The sequence below is a fragment of the Oryx dammah genome, unplaced genomic scaffold (genome assembly GCF_014754425.2).
Source record: "Oryx dammah isolate SB20612 unplaced genomic scaffold, SCBI_Odam_1.1 HiC_scaffold_17, whole genome shotgun sequence".
Classification (NCBI taxonomy): Eukaryota; Metazoa; Chordata; class Mammalia; order Artiodactyla; family Bovidae; genus Oryx; species Oryx dammah.
The window spans coordinates 33,419,786-33,434,138 of record NW_024070201.1 but is presented as its reverse complement, the minus strand read 5'-3'; the positions used below and the strand labels follow the sequence as shown (position 1 = coordinate 33,434,138).

The 14,353-nt window shown below is 48.2% G+C and overlaps 1 protein-coding gene across 4 annotated transcripts in view; it reads right to left on the bottom strand.

Moving 5' to 3' along the window:
* GRAMD1B (GRAM domain containing 1B) overlaps window positions 1–14,353 on the bottom strand; it is a 186,336-nt gene that overhangs the window by 59,727 nt on the left and 112,256 nt on the right. The window contains exon 1 of one of the 4 annotated variants that reach the window (XM_040258248.1): window positions 7,282–7,365. The exons of the other annotated variants lie outside the window; for them this stretch is intronic. The gene's annotated coding sequence lies outside the window, so the exon portion shown is untranslated. Of the gene's footprint in view, window positions 1–7,281; window positions 7,366–14,353 lie in introns of those variants that run through there. 4 annotated transcript variants of the gene reach the window in all.

The window sequence follows — 14,353 nt, the reverse complement described above, 5'->3', positions numbered from 1 at the left end:
TCCACACTCAGGGATCTATCTACTCCCTCAGCTGCTCTTGTACCACTTTCTCCTTCCCTCTGTTCTGGCTTCCTTGCATCTTTCTGTTCCTCAAACACCCCAAGTTCACCCCAGCCCCAGAACTCTCCCCCTACAGTTCTGAACACTGATTCCTTTTCAACCTTTAACTCAAAATTCAAATGTCCCCTCCCTAGAGTAGCCCGTCTTGAAGAAGCGCTGCATCAACCGCGCCCTCCCCGTCTCCAGGCGGTCGTCCTCACATCAGTCCATTTCCCCACTCCGTGGCACTTGTCGGGAGTGGGAGTTGTCTTTATTTGTTGTTGTTGTTGTTCAGTTGCTTACACTGGACTGAACACCCCATGGGGGCCGGGGCCTTGGCTATTGTGTGGTTCCCCAGTGCCTCTAGCTCAATGGGATCACAGATATGTATTGCATGAATGAAGGAATGAGCTCTTTCAATAACCACTGTTCAGCTACTCCGTTAAGAGATTTCTTTCTCAAGCTTGCCCCAGATCTGCCTTCTGAGAATACCAGCCCATTGGTTCTTATTCTGATTTCTGGATCCATGAAAACTAAAATGTGACATCACTTCCCGACTTTGCTGGCCTGGTCATTTTGTCTAGATGTAAGTGTACATGTCTGAGTTTAAATTCTGTGTTGTTTCGTGTACCCTTGAGAAAAGTCCCTTTATCTTTCCATGTATCTGTGTTCCTTGCCTGCTGGATGATCACAACCTAGCTTACTAGGATGGGGGACAGAGGCTTAAAAAAAAAAAAAAGGCAGCACATCCCCAAAGTAAAGGGGTCCCTATAATCTGCTTATGGAGGGAAAAAGGGGTTGGAAGTAGGGAGTGAATTTCCAGTTAAGGAACTGCATCCTGTTTCTACATTCTGTCCTGTCCACGAAGCAAAGACAAGGAGTTTTGTCTGCTGCTATTCACATCTTTAGCTGCTATTCACATCTTTAGCTAGCCCCCACTTCCACAGGGCTAGGAGGATAAAGCCTTAACATGAAGCAGAAGATACTGAAATGAAACACACAGGCACTTAATGACGATGGACAATTTCCTTTCTGAGGCTATTCACAGCAGGACAAACCTAAAGTCTGGGAGAGTCATGCGGGTTTGCAGGCAGTGCTGGCTGAATTGATCTATAGTGACAGTCTGCAGTCTGGAAGCAGCCTTAGTGGTCATGCAATCCCACCTCCCACTGGATGCAGGAGTTCCCTCTTCGAGGCGCTGACAACAGCCACCCAATCCCCACACTTCAGGTTTCCAAGGAGAGAGCACCCACTAGGTGGCTGCGTACATGTTAGAACTAGAACATCTCCAAAGTTTTAAGCACCATGGTCCTTAGTTCTCCACGATTCTTGGTGATCATTTTCCATCCAGTTATCTCTGAGCTTTACAGTCTTTAGAAATTAAGCTAACTTTGCTGATTGGGCGTCGTTAAACCAGCAATTACTGAACACCTACTATGTACGCGTCTCCTATTGTGTTTTACATATTCACCCTGAAGGCCCCACGGGACAGCAACTGTGTTGTGGTTCTTTGTAGATACACAAGGATTAAATACACATTATTAAATGTGATACTGAATACACAAGAGGAACTTAATACATTTACACTTGACTATCAATCTCAATCAAACATAAGTACAATCCACTCAAAATATTTTGGAAGCCTCAATACCACAAACCACTGGGACAAGGCAGGGAATTCAACTGAATAGAACTTCTAGCTTCTTCTAAGTTTGACCCACAAGGGCCCCACCCCCAACTTCTGCAAGAGAAATGTTGCTACTAAAACTACAAGGAGCTTGTGCAGAATCCATCCGTTCCTTCCTCTGTTCATCCATCCATCCATCTGTCCAATTAACAGCTGAAGAGACACACTCCAAGCCTGATAATGCTCTAGGCATGAGGGACTCAGGCTTTGCCTCTAAGGAATCTATCACCTGTGAGAGAGACAGACGTGTAATTAACTAACCCTGCGGTAAGAGCTACATGGAGTCAATCAAAACAGTTCCCCCAGTCACCTGTCAAGGAAGCCAGGCAGTCCTTGTTTGGCTCCTTCCCTATGTGTGAACTGAAGATTGCTCAGCTGTGTTTGCCTCTTTGCAACCCCATGGACTATATAGTCCATGGAGTTCTCCTGGCCAGAATACTGGAGTGGATAGCCTTTCCCTTCTCCAGGGAATCTTCCCAACCCAGGGATTGAATCCAGGTCTCCTGCATTGCAGGCGGATTCTTTACCAGCTGAGCTGAGCCACAAGAGAAGTCCAAGAATACTGGAGTGGGTAGCCTATCCTTTCTCCAGTGGATCTTCCTGACCCAGGAATTGAACTGGGGTCTCCTGCATTGCAGGTGGATTCTTTACCAACTGAGCTATCAGGGAAGCCCTCCCTGTATGTGATCTGGGAGCAAATCCCTCCTCTCTGCACTTCGACTTCAGCCTGTGAGAAGACTGAGTGTGAATGTGGCCTAGCCCCCCATAGTGAAGCGGGGTGGGGGTGACAGAAAGCATATACAGGACACACTGTGAACTCCTGAGAGCAGAGTGTTCTCTCAGACAGAGGAACCCAGATCTAGATCCAGCAAAGGACCCAGAAACAGGATCCAGGCAGTCTGGGGGGGTGGGGTGTGTGTGTGTTAGTCGCTCAGTCGTGTCTGACTCTCTGTAATCCTGTGGACTGAAGTCCGCTAGGCTCCTTTGTCCACGGGATTTTCCAGGCCAGAATACTGGAGTGGGTTGCCAGTTCCTTCTTCAGGGGATCTTCCTGACCCAGGGATCGAACCCAGTCTCTCACAATGCAAGCAGATTCTTTACCATCTGAGCCACCAGGCAGTCTAGGCCCCTAGTTATTTCAGCATCACCAGCTTTCCCTCTGGTCAGGGCCATGCCACTGGAGGGACCAGAGGCCGGGGCTGTCAGGAGAAAGTCCCAACCAGGCAGGCAGTCGACGGGGTGTGCAAAGTGTAGGTGCACAGCGGTACAGAGCAGCATTCAGCATATCTTTCCCTTCTGCGGCTCCTTCCTAACCTCGCTATCTGAGCTAACCAAGTGGCTAAACCCCTCCAGACCCTGTGGATTCAAACCCAGTTCTGACTCACTTTCTGCTAGAGAACAAACAGAAACAGAACTGAATAAGAACCATTACGTTGGGCTTCTCAAGTGGCTTAGTTGGGTAAAGAACCTGCTTGCAATGCAGGAGATACAAGAGACGCAGGTTCGATCCCTAGGTTTGGGAAGATCCCCTGGAGAAGGGCATGGCAGCCCACTCTAGTATTCTTGCCTGGAGAATCCTGTGGACAGAGGAGCCTGGCGGGCTGGAGTCCATTGGGTTGCAAAGAGTAGGATATGACTAAAAAGACTGAAGCAAGTAAGATCATAGAAATTTTAGAACCAAGAGGTCTGTAGGAGGCTCAGCCAATCTGTCCATTTGCAGGCAGACATCTATGTCACCTAGAGAGGCTGTACCCTCATATAACTATATTCAGAAGGGGAGTGGGAGGGGCTTCTCAGATGCTCACAATAGCTTTGTATCCTGGGTCTTGCTTGATGGTCCAATGATGAGGACTTAGCCTTCCAACGCAGGGGGGTGCAGGTTCGATCCCTGGTCAGGGAGCTAAGATCCTAGAGGCTTCATGCCCCGCAAAACAAAAACATAAACAACAGAAGCAATGTTGTAACAGATTCAACAAAGACTTTAAAAAGGGTCCACATTAAAAAAATCTTAAATAAAATGTATCTTGAGCTGGTGCTGGTTACACAGGTGTATTTAGTTTGCAAGAATTTATCAAGCTTTATGATATGTGCAGTTTTCTGCATATATGTGTTTATTATACTTCAATAAAAAGTTTTAAGCACACAAAATTTTAATAAAAAAAATTTTTTTTTTTTTGGCTGAGCCACGTGGCTTGCAAGATCTTGGCTCCTTGAGCAGAGATCAAACCTGGGCCATGGCAGTGGAAGTGCAGAGTCTTGATCATTGGACTGTCAAGAAATCCCAATTTAAAAAATTTTTAAAGAACACAGAAACTGAGAGATGAATGTCTGCTCTTATCAGTAGCCTTCTTAAAAATAAAATATATTCAGAATACAAAATTCCAGGGCTTTCCTCTATGATCTTCTCATTGTCTCCTGCAACCACCAGGAAGTTCTTAGTGATTAAAAAAACAAAAAACAAACAAACAAACAAACAAAAAACCTTGTTATAATGCACTCAACCCATTTTCATCCCATCTTTCCCAAACTCGAGGTCAGTTCATTAACTACAGCACCACCTCTGTTCCTATTCTCCCTCCTCTGGATGGAATTAATCTAAGGCCTCAAACCTATTTTTAGAAGTTTAAAATCATTTCTCCTACATCTCCACCTAATCTTTGTTTAGAGTCTACCTCAAGTGACAGGGAGAGAATTAACTGATGATGTAACTCATTTCGCCTTTGGACAACTGTTCTTATTTTAAGCTCAATCTGTTTCCTGTGGCTTCCCACCAAAGGTCCCATATATCTACCCCCTTGGCAGGTGTAGAATAAATCACATTTCTCTTCCAAATGCACTTTTAAAGTGCTTTTGGGCTCCCTCACCCTTTTCTCCTTCAGACTTGCCAGTCTCTCCAGCTTACCCCTCAGCCAAGGGGTTCACTCTTCTCTGAATGAATTCCAGTTTATCTCAATCCATCTTTAACTATGGAGCCCAGAAATGGTTGTAGAACAGCAAATAAGTTTTCTGATGAGCTCAGAATAGAGCAGAACCATCACTCCATGTGCTCTGGAAATGAGACTGCAAACATATATTTTTGGAGTCATCTTCTGAATCAGAGGAATCTAGAATTAGTCACTGGTCTCTTACATATCTCTGGCTACAGCCTTGGAGCTATGGAGAGTGCATGCATGCACAAAGTATGCTTGTATCCCTACAAGAGACACTCCCCACGCCCACCATTCCTTCCCCCTGCTGGACAAACTCAAGTTCTGGTGGAATGATGAAGAATCCACCCAGCTCTCAGCCCAACTCAGGTTATACTCCAATTCTGAACCTTTATATGAGCATCTCCAGGTCACATACAGAACCACAGCAATGCTCTCAAGTGCAAATGCTTTCTTCCTTCTAGTCCAAACACTTGCTCCTTGGACCCTAACTGCCTGACTTGCAGAAAAGCTGAGGTTTCGCCTGGCTGGCCAAGAGCAAAATGGTGAGGTTCCGTCTGAGGTCACTAGGAAAACTGAATGCATTCAGCCCTCTGTCTGTCACCATATAGAAGGGGCTGTGTGTGCGCAAACACGAGTAAGGTGAAGGCTGCTCATGTCTTTCACACTTTCTCAGGGAGGTCTTAGGTGATCATCAGGCCATTCTTATCAGGACTAATTCACAGGTCAGCAAATCATGACCCAAGGCCAAACCCAGCCCACCACCCATTTTGTGTGACCCACGAGCTAAAAATGGTTTTTAACGTCTTTAAATGGTTGGGGAAAAAAATATGTTGTGATGGTGAAAACTGTATGAAATGGAAATTTCAGAGTCCATAAGTGAAGTTTTATTGGGAACACAGCCATGTGTTTGTCCTTCTATGTCTGTGGCTGCTTCTGCTGTACAAAGTAGTGTTGAGTCATTGCAGTGGAGACAGCCTGGGTCACAGTGCCTAAAGTATCAATGCTCTGGCGTCTTACAGAAACAGCTGGCAACCCCTGGCCGAACAGTGTGTGACCCTGAAAGATCCGTGCAGTGCGTCTGCCTCTCTGTCAAGCTGGGGAGGAGGGTGTGTCTGTGACCCACCAACAAGGCACCTGTGCTTGACGACTCCAAGGCGAAGGAAAGGGGCTGCAAGTTGGCTGCAGCCTGCACCGGACATTCGTAGGGCCAAGAAAGGGAAGAGCTTTTCTCCCCGGTAGGACGACAGAAGCTCCCAGTCCTTCATTCTCTCCCAGTGGGGTACCACCGTCCATGGCCTCGACACTGACATACTCCTGCCACGGCAGCTCCCTGAAACACCCCTTTCTCCTCCCTTCCTTCAAGGCCAGCTCCTTCCTCCCGGGTCCTAAACTTCTCCAACCCACAGAGTGTTATCCAAGGCAAAGGAGGAAGGCATGCCCACCTCCAGGCTAGCCGGGAGAGGGAGGCAAGCGGAGGAGCCAGGGGCCGTCCACAGAAGCAGTTTGCTGCAAAGTGTCAGAGAAGGTAAAGAAGCGAAGATCCCTTCCCCCAGGCCCTGGCTGGGCGCCTGGCTGAGTCTCCGAGGAGACAGAGCTTCAAGTCCTCCCCCACCCTCCACTTGCCTAAATCAAGCAAATAACTAACAATGCAAGGAGGTGTGGGGGAGTAAGGCCCAGCCACTGGGTATCTATTTTCTGAAAACACATGGCAAATCTCTGAGCCAAATGCCGGCTAAGCCAAAGAATAAACAAATCCCTTTATTTCCCTGAGACTGGAGCTATCAACTTGCCCTCTCATCCTCTCCTCCCATTAGCCAGAGCCATCCATCAGAGAAGCAGATCTGTCTGTATGTGAGAAGGTGGCCTCACCTCTGCTCTGGTCACCTCTCCCCAACGAGGGGCACCCCAGGGTTAAGCCGGTGGGTGGAGACCTGGAGGAGCACATGGCCTGTCCACACCTCCCCCAGAAGCTCCGGCCTGGTGCCTCAGAATGCAATCCTCTGCCCTTTTTTTCTCCAAGTTACAGGATCTTGAATAAGTCTCTCTGGCCAAGGGGACTCCTTCAGCCTGAACCCCACCCCTCCCTCCAGCGGCCCTGGGCCCACCCCTCTCGGCTCGACAGCTCAGCTCAGGCAGTGCTACTCTGAGGAAGGTGAGGAAGGGGGAGAGAAAAGAGCCAGGGAGGAAAAAGAATGAGGCATCTCTGCAGCATGAAGTCACATCGGCTGCTTTTGGATCCCCCGAACACAGAACAGAAGCAAACAACATGGACTCCGGATTTACTGTGCCTGGAAAGGTTTGTGTTCTCGGCGGTTCCGGCGGCCTGTGCCAGCTGGAAACAGCACGGCAGCCAGAGAGACAGGCCCTCGCTCCAGCCCCCGGGGGCCCCATCCGACCCCTGGGCATAGGCCCCCCTTCCAAAAAAAAAAAAAAAAATGCGCGGAGGAAACAAAGATGGACTGACACATACATACACGCACACATAAGCGTCAGCAAGAGTGAGCACTAACCTGGCAGCCATTGGGAAGGTAGTGGAGCACAGTGCAGAGCTCATTCATTCATGCACTGGGCAGTGGGGGGCGGGGGCGGGGAGCGGGGGCCCTGGGGGCGCCGGAGGGCACGCACCTCCATGACCATCCCACGGCCCTGTGGCTAACGGCGGGGGGCAGGGCGCTCACAAGCTGGGGGAGCTTCCTTTCTCTGCTGTTGCCAACCGCTCTGGAATGGTAAGCACGACTCCCCGTCAATTTCTACCCCTCCTCCTCCCCTGCGGCCGGTATTTGGCGTGGTCTTGCAGTCGAACCAGAACACCGCCGAGCCCCTCTCTCCCGGCCCTCACTCCCTTTCTCTCTCTCTCCCTCGGACTCCCTCCCAAGACAGCTGTTCCCGGATCCTGCACGCACGCGCACAGCGCACAGACACACTCAGCCACGCACCCCTCCGGCGCGCGGACACACTCGCACACACGCACGCAGACACGCGCGCGCACACCCCGCCGCCGCCTGCCGCTTTACATAAGCAACTCCTCGGTACAGTCAGCTTGCTCGCTCTCAATTATTCATGCCGCCCTGGAGGACCGAGCCACTGGGGCGGCGAGCGCCGTTATTTCCTCTCCATCCCCCAATCTGACAAAACACAAGATGATGCTCCCGAGAGATTCTGCTCCCTTTGCTGCCACCAATTATTTCCCAGGTGTTGCCTATTAGGTCAACCTGTATCAAGGAGGTGATACTAAATCAAAACACAAGTGCCTGGCTCAAAATAGAGCCTTGCATCTTTCAAAGGATGACAGCTGCGCTTATTGCCCGAGCCTTGCGAACAGAGGAAGGGAAGGCGGCGGCACTGGAGACCACAGAAAATGACTGGGACTCTTCAGGGAAGCCTACCCCGGACTTCCAAGGCAGCACAGGCCGTGATACCTGTGGGTCAGAGCTTTAACAAGTAAAACAATTACATCCACGACAAAGCATGGTCATCTCAATAAGCGGCACCTCCAAGGAAAAAAATTTTTTCTCTTGTCCATTCACTGGAATGGGGCTTCCCTGGTGGCTCAGTGGTAAAGAATCCGCCTGCTAATGCAGGAGATATGGGTTCAATCCCTGGGCTGGGAAGATCCCGCAGAGAAGCAATCCACTCTAGTATTCTTGCCTGGAGAATTCCGTGGACAGAGGAGCCTGGTGGCCTACAGTCCACGGGGTCACGAAGAGCTGGACACAATTGAGTGACGAAACAACATTCACCGAAATGCAGCACTGGTACTGAAACAGTCCAGATGAATATTCTTTCGGATGAGAGGTATTCTATTCAACAACGACTTTAATGGAGTACTGTGAAAGTCATTTACGACTTACAAAGCAGTTTCATTCATATTGATTCATTTGATTTCCACAGGAATCACCTACAAAAGCTTTGTTAGGATCACAGCTAACAAAAGGATGCTGAGCCCTGGAAAGGTGGGAGGTCCCATGGTAACAAAGGCTGAGCTGGGAATCCAGACCACCTGTCTTGAAATCCCATAAAACTCCAAGGATGACTGTCAGAATTCAGAGTACCACCGGTATTTTTTGAGGGGAGGAGCAAAGGGATCCAAAATCTGGACTAAAACAAACAACAAAAGCAATGGTGAGAGCTCACTGTTTCTCAAACTTTAAGGATCTTCTTAAACCACAGATTTTGATGTACTAAGTCTAGGGGAGGGCCCAAGAGTTGACTGTTCTAACAAACTCTCAGGTGATGTCTATGTTGCTATTCCATGGAGCACACTTTTGAGTAGCAAAGGATTGGTTTATGCACTCTCATTCCTCAGGTGTCCCTAAAGGGCAGAGTTTTGTTTGCCTGCTGCAGCTGTACAGGATAACATGCTGAAGGTGAGTAATAATTATGATCCCTCAATGCCACCTGTGTCCTCACCAGACTCTACGTCTTGGGCATCTGTTGGCAAAAAGCCTCATTCTGGGACTGGCAAGCCCTATCAGCTCATCAAGAAAGGTCTTTCCAGGATTGTTTCTACGGGCAACCTGTCGAGAGAACAGCAGCCTCACAGCATCTAGGAAGCACCTAGGTTTGGACTGTCTGGCCCCCACCTCATTTACCTAGAGGAATTTCAGTGCCAAAGAAAGGTGTGCTGGCAATGCTGCAAGCACTGCCCCAGTTCTACCCGCCTGCACTTGTCTGGTCAAGTCTGGCTTCTTCTGAAATGCTGACCACCTACCCACCTCCCCTTCTGTTACTCCAGAAAAAGATCTCGGACTCGGAGGTCCAATCTGCATTCAGAGCTATGTTTTGCTGCTTTCTGGCTCTGTGACTCTCGGTTGCCCAGCTACCCTCTTCTCAGACTCATTTTCTTCATCTGCAAAAGCCAAAAATAGGTATAGGTCCTCTTGTACATGGTTGAAAAAAAATGACAGAATAAAGGTACGAGGAGGCTGGTTATGTCCCCCACCTCTGAGCTTATAACTGTAGTACAGAATATAGAATTTAATTGTAGCTTTTGTTGTTCATGCTGTTGGTTTTATATCCCTAAGCTTGTAGGCGACTTCTTTCATGTCCCTCCAACACGTAGGAGTACTGGGTACAACAGAGGTATCAGTAAATATCTTTGCACTGACTGTCCCATCCTCCATTAAGATAGGCAACAAAAGGGTTAGTGAGGCCTAGTTGCCCACACCCTGGTCTTACCTTCTCTACTCACTGTGTGACTCTGGACAAATCATACTTTCTGGAGACTTTGCTTCTTCCACTATGAAATGCACAGATTTCACCTTTCTTCTGAAACAGCTCTACATAGCCCGATAGTATCTACATGATTGAGATCAACAGCTGCTGCTGCTAAGTTGCTTCAGTCGTGTCTGACTCTCTGCGACCCCATAGACGGCAGCCCACCAGGCTCCCCCGTCCCTGGGATTCTCCAGGCAAGAACACTGGAGTGGAAAGGCAGAAGCAGAGATCAGACAAAGGTCTAGTCAAAGCTATGGTTTTTCCAGTAGTCATCTAAGGGTTGGACTGTAGAGACGGCTGAGTGCTGAAGAGCTGATGCTTTCTAACTGTTTTTGGAGAAAACTCTTGAGAGTCCCTTGGACTGCAAGGAGATCAAACCAGTCAATCCTAAAGGAAATCAACCCTGAATACTCATTGGAGGGACTGATGCTGAAGCTCCAATACTCTGGCTAAGTGATGTGAAGAGCCACGTCATTGGAAAAGACCCTAATGCTGGGAAAGACTGAAGACAAAAGAAGAGGGTAGCAGAGGATGAGATGGTTAGATAGCATCACCAGCTCAATGCACATGAATCTGAGCAACTCCAGGAGACAGTGGAGGACAGAGGAGCCTGCAGTCCATGGGGTCACAAAGAGCCAGACACAACTTAGCCACTGAACAACAACAGTATAAGGTTAATGAACATTAGAGCATGTTTCTGAAACCTAGGCCACCTTAGTCGAGTCCTATTCTCAACCATTAATTGTATATGAATAGAAGGCTACTGACTTGTCATGAGGCGGGAAGGGGCCTTTTCATACTCATAGTGTTTACAGATTTGCACTGCTCTGCTCATCCTTCCTGAAGTCACAGTACAAACTCCAAAGAGGCCAGCTGAACCTCAGAAAGTTGGCAATGACCTGAACAAAGCTGACCAGGCTTCCCCAGATGGAATTCCTGCTCCTGACTCAAATCTCCACATTTCAAGGGCTGAACAGTTTGCTGTCTAAATTCCCAAACTGCTTTTTTGTAAATGAATTTAGGAAATTGAGGAAAGAATAAGGTATCTTTTTCTGAATTAAACCTTTCCCTCAAGATATGGGAAACTCACATGAGTTTCTATTTTTGAAAGGAAAAGCAGTTTCTGAGAGCCTTGTGCAGCATCAAAAGCACTTTCCAGAGAGCACCCTGGAGGGATGGGGGGAGAAAAAGAAGTGAAGGCATTTGCAAATCCAACTGAACCAAGTGGTTCCATTCAATCCAGTCCCATTCAATCACATGCTATAAAAAGAAGGTCGGTGCCTACATGGTATCTTGTTCACCTCAAGTGCTTAACAGCTATTTCAGATAAGAAGGGAAGGTAGGGATGATAAAGATAAGGTCTTATCTCTGAATCCTACGCCCACCCCCAAGGAAAACAAAAGAGTTTTTAACATAGCAAATACTTCAAAGATTTTAACTAAATCTGAATTTGTTGAATAATGGGCCGTGCATGCACGCTCAGTCCCTAGAGTCGTGTCTGACTCTCTGCGATCCTCTGGACTGTAGCCCCCCAGGCTCCTCTGTCCATGGAATTTTCCAGGCAGGAATACTGGAGTGGGTCGCCATTTCCTCCTCCAGGGGGTCTTCCCGACCCAGGGATCGAACCTGCAGCTCCTGCACAGGCAGGTGGATTCACTAGCGCCCCCCCCGCCCCCCCCCCCCCGGGAAGCCCATTAATTACAGGGAGTGATAGGCTAAAGGGAGCCTGACTCTTTTCATCTAAAGCACATGTGCTTTTCTAAAGCATAAACATCTAGGAGATTCTGAAATGTGTGGGGTAAGTCGAATAAGGAAAAGGAACAAAGATCTATAATATTTACTGAGGATCGACCATGCACTGGTCACATATTTCATTTTGTTATATATTTTCTTATGAAACTTTAATCAAACAGATGGAGAAACTGAGTACAGAAACCCATCCTTACCCAAGATCACACGAATATTTCTAAAATCTACGTTTTCAAACCACACCATGCTCAGTTCAGTTCAGTCACTCAGTCGTGTCTCTTTGCGACCCCATGAATCACAGCACGCCAGGCCTCCCTGTCCACCACCAACTCCTGGAGTTCACTCAGACTCACGTCCATCGAGTCGGTGATGCCATCCAGCCATCTCATCCTCTGTCGTCCCCTTCTCCTCCTGCCCCCAATCCCTCCCAGCATCAGAGTCTTTTCCAATGAGTCAACTCTTCTCATGAGGTGGCCAAAGTACTGGAGTTTCAGCTTTAGCATCATTCCTTCCAAAGAACACCCAGGGCTGATCTCCTTTAGAATGGACTGGTTGGATCTTCTGGCAGTCCAAGGGACTCTCAAGAGCCTACTTCCATAAATAAACCCCTTACTAAAGAAAAGGCACTTTTAAGTTCCCTGCATTTAATCATAATTGGTTATTATCACAATATTGCATTTAGTCCTCAACACAATCCTGCAAGGTAAGTTCTAAGTTGTCCATTTATTGCTCCTCAGCTCCAAATCCACCCTTCGTTGCCTCGCCACGTGATGCTGGATCTGTACCCACTTTGCCCGCCGCCCTGTGAGCCTCCCTGGCACCCCAGCCTGCAGTCTCTCAGGAACTTTCTGTGCCATACACTGGGTGACAGCCACACCCATCCAAAGAGCTCTGAATCGTACTCCTGTGTTGGGGGCACACTTACAAATCTGTTCCTTTGTTGGGTGTTCTGCCTCAATCCTAGAGGCCATGGCTGCTCCCTACCTCTGTTATTCCTGCATTCTTTAGAGTCTGCTCTACTCATTTACCCATTAATGATTCTTCATATTGAATTTTCCCTGCTCAATGTATTGGTGTAGTCTCAGCCTCCTGACTTCTCACTGCTCTATAGGGATGAGCAAACAGCAGCTCAGAGGAATAAGACACTGCCCTTGTCAGTAATAATAAAATGGCTAAAAGCTTATAGAGCAGGGGTCCTCAGCCTCCGGGATCTAATGCCTGATGATCTGATGTGGAGCTGATATTTTAACAATAATACAGGTAAAGTGCACGGTAAATGTAATGGACTTGTGCTGTGCTATGTGATACATTGTCTCAGTCGTGTCCAACTCTTTGAGACCCCATGGACTGTAGCCCACCAGGCTCCTCTGTCCATGGGGTTCTTCCGGCAAGAATACTGGAGTGGATTGCTGTGCCCTCCTCCAGGGGATCTTCCTGACCCAGGGATTGAACCAGTGTCTCATGGCTCCTGCATTAGCAGGCGGGTTCTTTACCACTAGTACCACGTGGGAAGTCCCAGATATCAGTAACTGGCTGTGATCAATTAACTGTAAACACCATGGCCCTCGGACCAGCTTGAATGCCCTTAAATCATCCCCAAACCATCCCCCCCATGCCCCCAACCCTGTACCTGTCCGTGGAAAAGCTGTTTTCCATGAAACCGGTCCCTGGCATCAAAAAGGTTGGGGACCATGGCCCTAGGGCATTCTATGAGCCAAATCGTTTTTATACATTTAATACTTACTCCCTCATTTAACCCTCACATCAACCCTCCTTTACAATGAGGAAACTGAGGTATCTCGGAAATTAAATAATTTCCCTGGAATACACAGCAGAAAGAGAGACCAGAGTTTCTGATTCCACAGTCCATTCTTGGCCATGCTGCCATCAGTTGGCTGCAGTCAGAGAGAAAGGGGGTCAAGGAAGCACAAGTGGGACATAGAAACACAACAGTCTTCCACAAAGTTTGGAAGAGAAAAAGAAATTAAATTGTTAGCTGGAGAGGTCCACATATCTCTGAAGAATTCAAAATATGAGGAGGTACCATTAAAGGTCTTTTAAGTCAGCCTCTTAGTGTAAAAGACTAGGTGTACCCTGGTCATCAGATACCCGGGAGCTCTTATTCAATATCTCTTTTGGAATTAACGCTTGTCCATGTTTTATGAACCGTTAATGTAGGAGAATGGGTGATTCACAGGTCCCCACTCTGCCCTCCCTGAGGTCCCAAACCCAGACTTTAATCCAGGGAAGCTGGGTTGGGGGTTCTGAGTGAGTAGATGGATTGCCTGTGACCCAGCTGTAACCCCAGACCTCTCATGAATACTGAATCTCTCCCATGAGGGGCAGTGATGTCTACATAATTAAAACCTGAAGCAAGAAATGGCCAGAAGGGTTGGGGAGAGGGATGAGGATTCAGATAGATCCAGCACCACTCACACCCTACCACACACCAACACCTCCACTAAAACCATGCTCACTGGTTAGGCGGACTTCAGCAGGATACAAGCTTTCTCGAGAGTCAAACACACTCCAGTAGGACAGAAAGATCCACCCCCTGGCCCACTGGGAAGAGAACTTTCTGGGGATGGGGCTCCCTCTTCGTATTAGTCACCGCGCACGTCGCCATGCCTGCTGACACCACCAATTTTCTGAGGTGTGTGCTCATTCTCTCAGTGGCGTCCAGCTCTTTGTGACCCCATGAACTGCAGCTTGCCAGGCTCCTCTGTCAACA